We start from the raw sequence: 12575 nt of genomic DNA on the forward strand, positions 1-12575 counted from the left end.
CAGTGTAGATTGGGCTCAGTGCTTGCATTACATTGCAGAACCAGAATGACCCCCTCAGTACAGTGTAGATTGGGCTCAGTGCTTGCATTACATTGCAGAACCAGAATGACCCCCTCAGTACAGTGTAGATTGGGCTCAGTGCTTGCATTACATTGCAGAACCAGAATGACCCCCTCAGTACAGTGTAGATTGGGCTCAGTGCTTGCATTACATTGCAGAACCAGAATGACCCCCTCAGAACAGTGTAGATTGGGCTCAGTGCTTGCATTACATTGCAGAACCAGAATGACCCCCTCAGTACAGTGTAGATTGGGCTCAGTGCTTGCATTACATTGCAGAACCAGAATGACCCCCTCAGTACAGTGTAGATTGGGCTCAGTGCTTGCATTACATTGCAGAACCAGAATGACCCCCTCAGTACAGTGTAGATTGGGCTCAGTGCTTGCATTACATTGCAGAACCAGAATGACCCCCTCAGTACAGTGTAGATTGGGCTCAGTGCTTGCATTACATTGCAGAACCAGAATGACCCCCTCAGTACAGTGTAGATTGGGCTCAGTGCTTGCATTACATTGCAGAACCAGAATGACCCCCTCAGTACAGTGTAGATTGGGCTCAGTGCTTGCATTACATTGCAGAACCAGAATGACCCCCTCAGTACAGTGTAGATTGGGCTCAGTGCTTGCATTACATTGCAGAACCAGAATGACCCCCTCAGTACAGTGTAGATTGGGCTCAGTGCTTGCATTACATTGCAGAACCAGAATGACCCCCTCAGTACAGTGTAGATTGGGCTCAGTGCTTGCATTACATTGCAGAACCAGAATGACCCCCTCAGTACAGTGTAGATTGGGCTCAGTGCTTGCATTACATTGCAGAACCAGAATGACCCCCTCAGTACAGTGTAGATTGGGCTCAGTGCTTGCATTACATTGCAGAACCAGAATGACCCCCTCAGTACAGTGTAGATTGGGCTCAGTGCTTGCATTACATTGCAGAACCAGAATGACCCCCTCAGTACAGTGTAGATTGGGCTCAGGGCTTGCATTACATTGCAGAACCAGAATGACCCCCTTAGTACAGTGTAGATTGGGCTCAGTGCTTGCATTACATTGCAGAACCAGAATGACCCCCTCAGTACAGTGAAGATTGGGCTCAGTGCTTGCATTACATTGCAGAACCAGAATGACCCCCTCAGTACAGTGTAGACTGGGCTCAGTGCTTGCATTACATTGCAGAACCAGAATGACCCCCTTAGTACAGTGTAGATTGGGCTTAGTGCTTGCATTACATTGCAGAACATTATATACACAGGTCAATCTGGGCTACAATATTCCTGTACACTTCACACTGTAGTTTTTCCATTGGCTGTCTGTAAAATGTCGGCTAATGGGATAACAGTTAATATCGCAGGTCATTGGATGGCTTTTAAACTGGTTATCTGAGAAGTGTAGAATCCTTGGGTTTGGCTTATTTAGGGTTAATACTGATGTGTGTGAGGAGGATTTCTGTTTGGTTTTCTCTAAATTGAAGGAAATCCTCGTTTGTCCCATGCAGGGTTAATACTGCAGCGTATTGTTGCTTTATGATTGGCTGTCTCTAAAGTGTAGGTTCCTACTGCCTGTCTCACTGAGGGACGCAACTGCAATTAATTGAATGGCTTAGGATTGGCTGTCTGTGAAGGGCAGGATCCTTGTGCTTGGCACATGCAGGGTTAATATTGCAGTGCAACGCAGGCTATTGTGTGGCTGTCTGTACAGTGCAGGGAGCTGGTGCTTGGCACATGCAGGGTTAATATTGCAGTGCAACGCTGGCTATTGTGTGGCTGTCTGTACAGCGCGGGGAGCTGGTGCTTGGCACATACAGGGTTAATATTGCAGTGCAACGCAGGCTATTGTGTGGCTGTCTGTACAGTGCAGGGAGCTGGTGCTTGGCACATACAGGGTTAATATTGCAGTGCAACGCAGGCTATTGTGTGGCTGTCTGTCCAGTGCGGGGAGCTGGTGCTTGGCACATGCAGGGTTAATATTGCAGTGCAACGCAGGCTATTGTGTGGCTGTCTGTACAGTGCAGGGAGCTGGTGCTTGGCACATACAGGGTTAATATTGCAGTGCAACGCAGGCTATTGTGTGGCTGTCTGTCCAGTGTGGGGAGCTGGTGCTTGGCACATACAGGGTTAATATTGCAGTGCAACGCAGGCTATTGTGTGGCTGTCTGTCCAGTGCGGGGAGCTGGTGCTTGGCACATGCAGGGTTAATATTGCAGTGCAACGCAGGCTATTGTGTGGCTGTCTGTACAGTGTGGGGAGTTCGTGCTTGGCACATACAGGGTTAATATTGCAGTGCAACACAGGCTATTGTGTGGCTGTCTGTACAATGCGGGGAGCTGGTGCTTGGCACATACAGGGTTAATATTGTAGTGCAACGCAGGCTATTGTGTGGCTGTCTGTCCAGTACGGGGAGCTGGTGTTTGGCACATGCAGGGTTAATATTGCAGTGTAACGCTTGCTATTGTGTAGCTGTCTGTACAGTTCGGGGAGCTGGTGCTTGGCACATACAGGGTTAATATTGCAGTGCAACGCTGGCTATTGTGTGGCTGTCTGTACAGTGCGGGGAGCTGGTGCTTGGCACATGCAGGGTTAATATTGCAGTGCTACTCTGGCTATTGTGTGGCTGTCTGTACAGTGCGGGGAGCTGGTGCTTGGCACATACAGGGTTAATATTGCAGTGCTACTCTGGCTATTGTGTGGCTGTCTGTACAGTGCGGGGAGCTGGTGCTTGGCACATACAGGTTTAATATTGTATTGCAACGCAGGCTATTGTGTGGCTGTCTGTACAGCGCGGGGAGCTGGTGTTTGGCACATACAGGGTTAATATTGCAGTGCAACGCAGGCTATTGTGTGGCTGTCTGTCCAGTACGGGGAGTTGGTGCTTGGCACATGCAGGGTTAATATTGCAGTGCAACGCAGGCTATTGTGTGGCTGACTGTACAGTGCAGGGAGCTGGTGCTTGGCACATACAGGGTTAATATTGCAGTGCTACTCTGGCTATTGTGTGGCTGTCTGTACAGTGCGGGGAGCTGGTGCTTGGCACATACAGGGTTAATATTGTAGTGCAACGCAGGCTATTGTGTGGCTGTCTGTACAGTGCCGGGAGCTGGTGCTTGGCACATACAGGGTTAATATTGTAGTGCAACGCAGGCTATTGTGTGGCTGTCTGTACAGCGCGGGGAGCTGGAGTTTGGCACATACAGGGTTAATATTGCAGTGCAACGCAGGCTATTGTGTGGCTGTCTGTCCAGTACGGGGAGTTGGTGCTTGGCACATGCAGGGTTAATATTGCAGTGCAACGCAGGCTATTGTGTGGCTGACTGTACAGTGCAGGGAGCTGGTGCTTGGCACATACAGGGTTAATATTGCAGTGCTACTCTGGCTATTGTGTGGCTGTCTGTACAGTGAGGGGAGCTGGTGCTTGGCACATACAGGGTTAATATTGCAGTGCAACGCAGGCTATTGTGTGGCTGTCTGTACAGCGCGGGGAGCTGGAGTTTGGCACATACAGGGTTAATATTGCAGTGCAACGCAGGCTATTGTGTGGCTGTCTGTCCAGTACGGGGAGTTGGTGCTTGGCACATGCAGGGTTAATATTGCAGTGCAACGCAGGCTATTGTGTGGCTGACTGTACAGTGCAGGGAGCTGGTGCTTGGCACATACAGGGTTAATATTGCAGTGCTACTCTGGCTATTGTGTGGCTGTCTGTACAGTGCGGGGAGCTGGTGCTTGGCACATACAGGGTTAATATTGTAGTGCAACGCAGGCTATTGTGTGGCTGTCTGTACAGCGCGGGGAGCTGGTGCTTGGCACATACAGGGTTAATATTGTAGTGCAACGCAGGCTATTGTGTGGCTGTCTGTACAGTGCGGGGAGCTGGTGCTTGGCACATACAGGGTTAATATTGTAGTGCAACGCAGGCTATTGTGTGGCTGTCTGTACAGTGCGGGGAGCTGGTGTTTGGCAAATACAGGGTTAATATTGCAGTGCAACGGAGGCTATTGTGTGGCTGTCTGTCCAGTACGGGGAGTTGGTGCTTGGCACATGCAGGGTTAATATTGCAGTGCAACGCAGGCTATTGTGTGGCTGACTGTACAGCGCGGGGAGCTGGTGCTTGGCACATGCAGGGTTAATATTGCAGTGCAACGCAGGCTATTGTGTGGCTGTCTGTACAATGCAGGGAGCTGGTGCTTGGCACATGCAGGGTTAATATTGTAGTGCAACGCAGGCTATTGTGTGGCTGTCTGTACAGCGCGGGGAGCTGGTGTTTGGTACATGCAGGGTTAATATTGCAGTGCAATGCTGGCTATTGTGTGGCTGTCTGTACAGTGCGGGGAGCTGGTGCTTGGCACATACAGGGTTAATATTGCAGTGCTACTCTGGCTATTGTGTGGCTGTCTGTACAGTGCGGGGAGCTGGTGCTTGGCACATACAGGGTTAATATTGTAGTGCAACGCAGGCTATTGTGTGGCTGTCTGTACAGCGCGGGGAGCTGGTGCTTGGCACATACAGGGTTAATATTGCAGTGCAACGCAGGCTATTGTGTGGCTGTCTGTACAGCGCAGGGAGCTGGTGCTTGGCACATGCAGGGTTAATATTGCAGTGCAACGCAGGCTATTGTGTGGCTGTCTGTACAGTGCGGGGAGCTGGTGCTTGGCACATGCAGGGTTAATATTGCAGTCCCATTTTGGCTATTGTGTGGCTGTCTGTCCAGTGCAGGGAGCTGGTGCTTGGCACATGCAGGGTTAATAATGCAGTGCTACTCTGGCTATTGTTTGGCTGTCTGTAGAGTGCGGGGAGCTGGTGCTTGGCACATACAGGGTTAACAGTTATACATTTCATAACAGTTTCTTATAGTGCGTAACATATTGCATTGCGCTATATATATATATATATATATATATATATATATATATATATATATATATGCGGTGGTATAGACTTTTTGTTTGCGCTGTATGTAGCTGCTGCACTCTATAAGACCCCCCTGTTAGTGGAGGACAATGCAGTGGAATAGATGTCCAACGACGACTAATAACCCTGATGAAGTTGTACACGACGAAACGCGTTGGATCTTTTTTTCCAATACTACTGATCGCGCTCTATATCTATTTCTATACAGGTAGGATCTACAGTAACTGCATAAAATACTAAGTACATACATGTGTATTCCTACAACGCAAGTATCTAATCAGTCAATCATATGGCCAAGAGGTTCAGTTGTTGATCCGATCATACAATAGAGTGGAGAAGGTTTAAGTGACATTGACCATGGAATTAATGAACTTTAATCAAAGATGAGGAGGAATAAATGATGCATCTACTGTAGTGAAGAAGCCCCAGTGTGATAGAAAGTGTGTAGAATGAGAATTGTGATGTTTCTTCATTATAATATAATAGTAAACTGCCCGCACATGTGATGCATTCACAGGCAGCAGATCTCTTCCGGCTACTGCTACAGTATCCTCCTCCTCATCCCCTATCTGCACCGGCACTCATCTGCCCATATATATGTGCTTTTCTCAGGCTTATACAGTATGCACCAGTGTTCCATCTGTAGAACCTGTAGAGTCCTTATTATCAGAAGCACAATGGGGCGTGGTCAGTGAGAATGCGGCTAGTTTAGCATTGGCGTAGTAACTGCAACGCTTTTAGTGCAGTGTAATTTGATGGTCAAGTCGACAGTCAAAAGGTTGACACATGAAAAAGGTTGTCATGCATTAGATCGATATGAAAAAGGAATCCAGGAGGATTGCCTACCTTTCCAGGGGCCAGGAGGTGGACTCCCGTCCATTCCGGGAGGGGAGGTAGCCATGACTATTGCATAACTCCCAAAATGACCCTCTCCAGGAGTGACACAATGTTCTGTTTCTGGACTTCCCTCCTAATTTATGATTTCCATCACCTGTGTGGAAATACCTTTCTTAACCATTAACAGGTGATAGTAATCATACATTAAGAGGGAAGTCCAGGAGCAGAGCATTGTGTCCCTCTTGGGTAGGAGGAAGTATGCTATTGGGCCACTTCAGGGCATCACTGTGACACACGTAGGTTCACATTTCATTCCACCTTTTATTTATTCCGTTACAGCGTCTTATATAGCGCAGCAGATTCCGTTACAGTGTCTTATATAGCGCAGAAGATTCCGTTACAGTGTCTTATATAGCGCAGCAGATTCCGTTACAGTGTCTTATATAGCGCAGCAGATTCCGTTACAGCGTCTTATATAGCGCAACAGATTCCGTTACAGGGTCTTATATAGCGCAGCAGATTCCGTTACAGTGTCTTATATAGCGCAGCAGATTCCGTTACAGCGTCTTATATAGCGCAGCAGATTCCGTTACAGTGTCTTATATAGCGCAGCAGATTCCGTTACAGTGTCTTATATATAGCGCAGCAGATTCCGTTACAGCGTCTTATATAGAGCAGCAGATTCCGTTACAGTGTCTTATATAGCGCAGCAGATTCCGTTACAGAGTCTTATATAGCACTGCAGATTCCATTACAGTGTCTTATATAGCACAGCAGATTCTGTTACAGTGTCTTATACGGTGCAGCAGATTCCGTTACAGTGTCTTATATAGCGCAGCAGATTCCGTTACAGCGTCTTATATAGCGCAGCAGATTCCGTTACAGTGTCTTATATAGCGCAGCAGATTCCGTTACAGCGTCTTATATAGCGCAGCAGATTCCGTTACAGTGTCTTATACGGTGCAGCAGATTCCGTTACAGTGTCTTATATAGCGCAGCAGATTCCGTTACAGTGTCTTATATAGCGCAGCAGATTCCGTTACAGCGTCTTATATAGCGCAGCAGAATCCGTTACAGTGTCTTATATAACGCAGCAGATTCCGTTACAGTGTCTTATATAGCGCAGCAGATTCCGTTACAGTGTCTTATATAGCGCAACAGATTCCGTTACAGTGTCTTATATAGCGCAGCAGATTCCGTTACAGTGTCTTATATAGCGCAGCAGATTCCGTTACAGTGTCTTATATAGCGCAGCAGATTCCGTTACAGCGTCTTATATAGCGCAGCAGATTCCGTTACAGCGTCTTATATAGCGCAGCAGATTCCGTTACAGCGTCTTATATAGCGCAGCAGATTCCGTTACAGCGTCTTATATAGCGCAGCAGATTCCGTTACAGCGTCTTATATAGCGCAGCAGATTCCGTTACAGCGTCTTATATAGCGCAGCAGATTCCGTTACAGCGTCTTATATAGCGCAGCAGATTCCGTTACAGCGTCTTATATAGCGCAGCAGATTCCGTTACAGCGTCTTATATAGCGCAGCAGATTCCGTTACAGCGTCTTATATAGCGCAGCAGATTCCGTTACAGCGTCTTATATAGCGCAGCAGATTCCGTTACAGCGTCTTATATAGCGCAGCAGATTCCGTTACAGCGTCTTATATAGCGCAGCAGATTCCGTTACAGCGTCTTATATAGCGCAGCAGATTCCGTTACAGCGTCTCATATAGCGCAGCAGATTCCGTTACAGCGTCTTATATAGCGCAGCAGATTCCGTTACAGCGTCTTATATAGCGCAGCAGATTCCGTTACAGCGTCTTATATAGCGCAGCCGATTCCGTTACAGCGTCTTATATAGCGCAGCAGATTCCGTTACAGCGTCTTATATAGCTCAGCAGATTCCGTTACAGCGTCTTATATAGCTCAGCAGATTCCGTTACAGCGTCTTATATAGCTCAGCAGATTCCGTTACAGCTTATTATATAGCGCAGCAGATTCCGTTACAGCGTCTTATATAGCTCAGCAGATTCCGTTACAGCGTCTTTTATAGCGCAGCAGATTCCGTTACAGCGTCTTATATAGCGCATCAGATTCCGTTACAGTCTTATATAGCGCAGCAGATTCCGTTACAGTGTCTTATATAGCGCAGCAGATTCCGTTACAGTGTCTTATATAGCGCAGCAGATTCAGTTACAGTGTCTTATATAGCGCAGCAGATTCCGTTACAGCATCTTATATAGCGCAGCAGATTCCGTTACAGCGTCTTATATAGTGCAGCAGATTCCGTTACAGTGTCTTATATAGCGCAGCAGATTCAGTTACAGTGTCTTATATAACGCAGCAGATTCCGTTACAGCGTCTTATATAGCGCAGCAGATTCCGTTATAGCGTCTTATATAGCGCAGCAGATTCCGTTACAGCGTCTTATATAGCGCAGCAGATTCCGTTACAGTGTCTTATATGGCGCAGCCGATTCCGTTACAGTGTCTTATATAGCGCAGCAGATTCTGTTACAGCGTCCTATATAGCGCAGCAGATTCAGTTACAGTGTCTTTTATAGCGCGGCAGATTCCGTTACAACATCTTATATAGCACAGCAGATTCTGTTACAGGGTCTCCACTAATCGTTAGAAAATTAACGCTGCTGCTAGGGAGATGCACTTGGGGGGGGAGGGGGGGGGAGTTGGGGTGCCGGTATCCGGGAGGATTGCCCACCTTTCCAGGGGCCAGGAGGTGGACTCCCGTCCATTCCGGGAGGGGAGGTAGCCATGACTATTGCATAACTCCCAAAATGACCCTCTCCAGGAGTGACACAATGTTCTGTTTCTGGACTTCCCTCCTAATTTATGATTTCCATCACCTGTGTGGAAATACCTTTCTTAACCATTAACAGGTGATAGTAATCATACATTAAGAGGGAAGTCCAGGAGCAGAGCATTGTGTCCCTCTTGGGTAGGAGGAAGTATGCTATTGGGCCACTTCAGGGCATCACTGTAACACACGCAAGTTCACATTTCATTCCACCTTTTATTTATTCCGTTACAGCGTCTTAAATAGCGCAGCAGATTCCGTTACAGTGTCTTATATAGCGCAGCAGATTCAGTTACAGCGTCTTATATAGCGCAGCAGATTCCGTTACAGCGTCTTATATAGCGCAGCAGATTCCGTTACAGCGTCTTATATAGCGCAGCAGATTCCGTTACAGCGTCTTATATAGCGCAGCAGATTCCGTTACAGCGTCTTATATAGCGCAGCAGATTCCGTTACAGCGTCTTATATAGCGCAGCAGATTCCGTTACAGCGTCTTATATAGCGCAGCAGATTCCGTTACAGCGTCTTATATAGCGCAGCAGATTCCGTTACAGCGTCTTATATAGCGCAGCAGATTCCGTTACAGCGTCTTATATAGCGCAGCAGATTCAGTTACAGCGTCTTATATAGCGCAGCAGATTCCGTTACAGCGTCTTATATAGCGCAGCAGATTCCGTTACAGCGTCTTATATAGCGCAGCAGATTCCGTTACAGCGTCTTATATAGCGCAGCAGATTCCGTTACAGCGTCTTATATAGCGCAGCAGATTCCGTTACAGCGTCTTATATAGCGCAGCAGATTCCGTTACAGCGTCTTATATAGCGCAGCAGATTCCGTTACAGCGTCTTATATAGCGCAGCAGATTCCGTTACAGCGTCTTATATAGCGCAGCAGATTCCGTTACAGCGTCTTATATAGCGCAGCCGATTCCGTTACAGCGTCTTATATAGCGCAGCCGATTCCGTTACAGCGTCTTATATAGCGCAGCAGATTCCGTTACAGCGTCTTATATAGCGCAGCAGATTCCGTTACAGCGTCTTATATAGCGCAGCCGATTCCGTTACAGCGTCTTATATAGCGCAGCAGATTCCGTTACAGCGTCTTATATAGCTCAGCAGATTCCATTACAGCGTCTTATATAGCTCAGCAGATTCCGTTACAGCGTCTTATATAGCTCAGCAGATTCCGTTACAGCTTATTATATAGCGCAGCAGATTCCGTTACAGCGTCTTATATAGCGCAGCAGATTCCGTTACAGCGTCTTATATAGCGCATCAGATTCCGTAACAGTGTCTTATATAGCGCAGCAGATTCAGTTACAGTGTCTTATATAGCGCAGCAGATTCCGTTACAGCGTCTTATATAGCGCAGCAGATTCCGTTACAGTGTCTTATATTGTGCAGCAGATTCCGTTACAGTGTCTTATATAGCGCAGCAGATTCAGTTACAGTGTCTTATATAACGCAGCAGATTCCGTTACAGCGTCTTATATAGCGCAGCAGATTCCGTTACAGCGTCTTATATAGCGCATCAGATTCCGTAACAGTGTCTTATATAGCGCAGCAGATTCAGTTACAGTGTCTTATATAGCGCAGCAGATTCCGTTACAGCGTATTATATAGCGCAGCAGATTCCGTTACAGTGTCTTATATTGTGCAGCAGATTCCGTTACAGTGTCTTATATAGCGCAGCAGATTCAGTTACAGTGTCTTATATAACGCAGCAGATTCCGTTACAGCGTCTTATATAGCGCAGCAGATTCCGTTATAGCGTCTTATATAGCGCAGCAGATTCCGTTACAGCGTCTTATATAGCGCAGCAGATTCCGTTACAGTGTCTTATATGGTGCAGCAGATTCTGTTACAGCGTCCTATATAGCGCAGCAGATTCAGTTACAGTGTCTTATATGGCGCAGCCGATTCCGTTACAACATCTTATATAGCACAGCAGATTCTGTTACAGGGTCTCCACTAATCGTTAGAAAATTAACGCTGCTGCTAGGGAGATGCACTTGGGGGGGGGAGGGGGGGGAGTTGGGGTGCCGGTATCCGGGAGGATTGCCCACCTTTCCAGGGGCCAGGAGGTGGTCTCCAGTCCATTCCGGGAGGGGAGGTAGCCATGACTATTGCATAACTCCCAAAATGACCCTCTCCAGGAGTGACACAATGTTCTGTTTCTGGACTTCCCTCCTAATTTATGATTTCCATCACCTGTGTGGAAATACCTTTCTTAACCATTAACAGGTGATAGTAATCATACATTAAGAGGGAAGTCCAGGAGCAGAGCATTGTGTCCCTCTTGGGTAGGAGGAAGTATGCTATTGGGCCACTTCAGGGCATCACTGTAACACACGTAAGTTCACATTTCATTCCACCTTTTATTTATTCCGTTACAGCGTCTTATATAGCACAGCAGATTCCGTTACAGTGTCTTATATAGCGCAACAGATTCCGTTACAGTGTCTTATATAGCGCAGCAGATTCCGTTACAGTGTCTTATATAGCGCAGCAGATTCCGTTACAGCGTCTTATATATCGCAGGATATTCCATTACAGCGTCTTATATATCGCAGAAGATTCCGTTACAGTGTCTTATATAGCGCAGCAGATTCCGTTACAGTGTGTTATATAGCGCAGCAGATTCCGTTACAGTGTCTTATATAGCGCAGCAGATTCCATTACAGGGTCTTATATAGTGCAGCAGATTCCGTTACAGTGTCTTATATAGCGCAGCAGATTCCGTTACAGTGTCTTATATAGCGCAGCAGATTCCGTTACAGTGTCTTATATAGCGCAGCAGATTCCGTTACAGTGTCTTATATAGCGCAGCAGATTCCGTTACAGGGTCTTATTTAGCGCAGCAGATTCCGTTACAGGGTCTTATATAGCACAGCAGATTCCGTTACAGTGTCTTATATAGCGCAGCAGATTCCGTTACAGCGTCTTATATAGCGCAGCAGATTCCGTTACAGCGTCTTATATAGCGCAGCAGATTCCGTTACAGCGTCTTATATAGCGCAGCAGATTCCGTTACAGCGTCTTATATAGCGCAGCAGATTCCGTTACAGCGTCTTATATAGCGCAGCAGATTCCGTTACAGCGTCTTATATAGCGCAGCCGATTCCGTTACAGCGTCTTATATAGCGCAGCAGATTCCGTTACAGCGTCTTATATAGCTCAGCAGATTCCGTTACAGCGTCTTATATAGCGCAGCCGATTCCGTTACAGCGTCTTATATAGCGCAGCAGATTCCGTTACAGCGTCTTATATAGCTCAGCAGATTCCGTTACAGCGTCTTATATAGCGCAGAAGATTCCGTTACAGCGTCTTATATAGCGCAGCAGATTCCGTTACAGCGTCTTATATAGCGCAGCCGATTCCGTTACAGCGTCTTATATAGCGCAGCAGATTCCGTTACAGCGTCTTATATAGCTCAGCAGATTCCATCACAGCGTCTTATATAGCTCAGCAGATTCCGTTACAGCGTCTTATATAGCTCAGCAGATTCCGTTACAGCTTATTATATAGCGCAGCAGATTCCGTTACAGCGTCTTATATAGCGTAGCAGATTCCGTTACAGCGTCTTATATAGCGCAGCAGATTCCGTTACAGCGTCTTATATAGCGCATCAGATTCCGTTACAGTCTTATATAGCGCAGCAGATTCCGTTACAGTGTCTTATATAGCGCAGCAGATTCCGTTACAGTGTCTTATATAGCGCAGTAGATTCAGTTACAGTGTCTTATATAGCGCAGCAGATTCCGTTACAGCGTCTTATATAGCGCAGCAGATTCCGTTACAGCGTCTTATATAGTGCAGCAGATTCCGTTACAGTGTCTTATATAGCGCAGCAGATTCAGTTACAGTGTCTTATATAACGCAGCAGATTCCGTTACAGCGTCTTATGTAGCGCAGCAGATTCCGTTATAGCGTCTTATATAGCGCAGCAGATTCCGTTACAGCGTC

The 12575-nt window shown here is 46.9% G+C and overlaps 1 protein-coding gene across 1 annotated transcript in view; it reads right to left on the minus strand.

Moving 5' to 3' along the window:
• The window catches only part of LOC146042106 (uncharacterized), a 99355-nt gene that overhangs the window by 27398 nt on the left and 59382 nt on the right, over positions 1–12575 (minus strand). The window lies entirely within an intron of this gene.

Source organism: Crinia signifera, chromosome 19 (assembly GCF_055691185.1).
Source record: "Crinia signifera chromosome 19, ASM5569118v1, whole genome shotgun sequence".
NCBI lineage: Eukaryota > Metazoa > Chordata > Amphibia > Anura > Myobatrachidae > Crinia > Crinia signifera.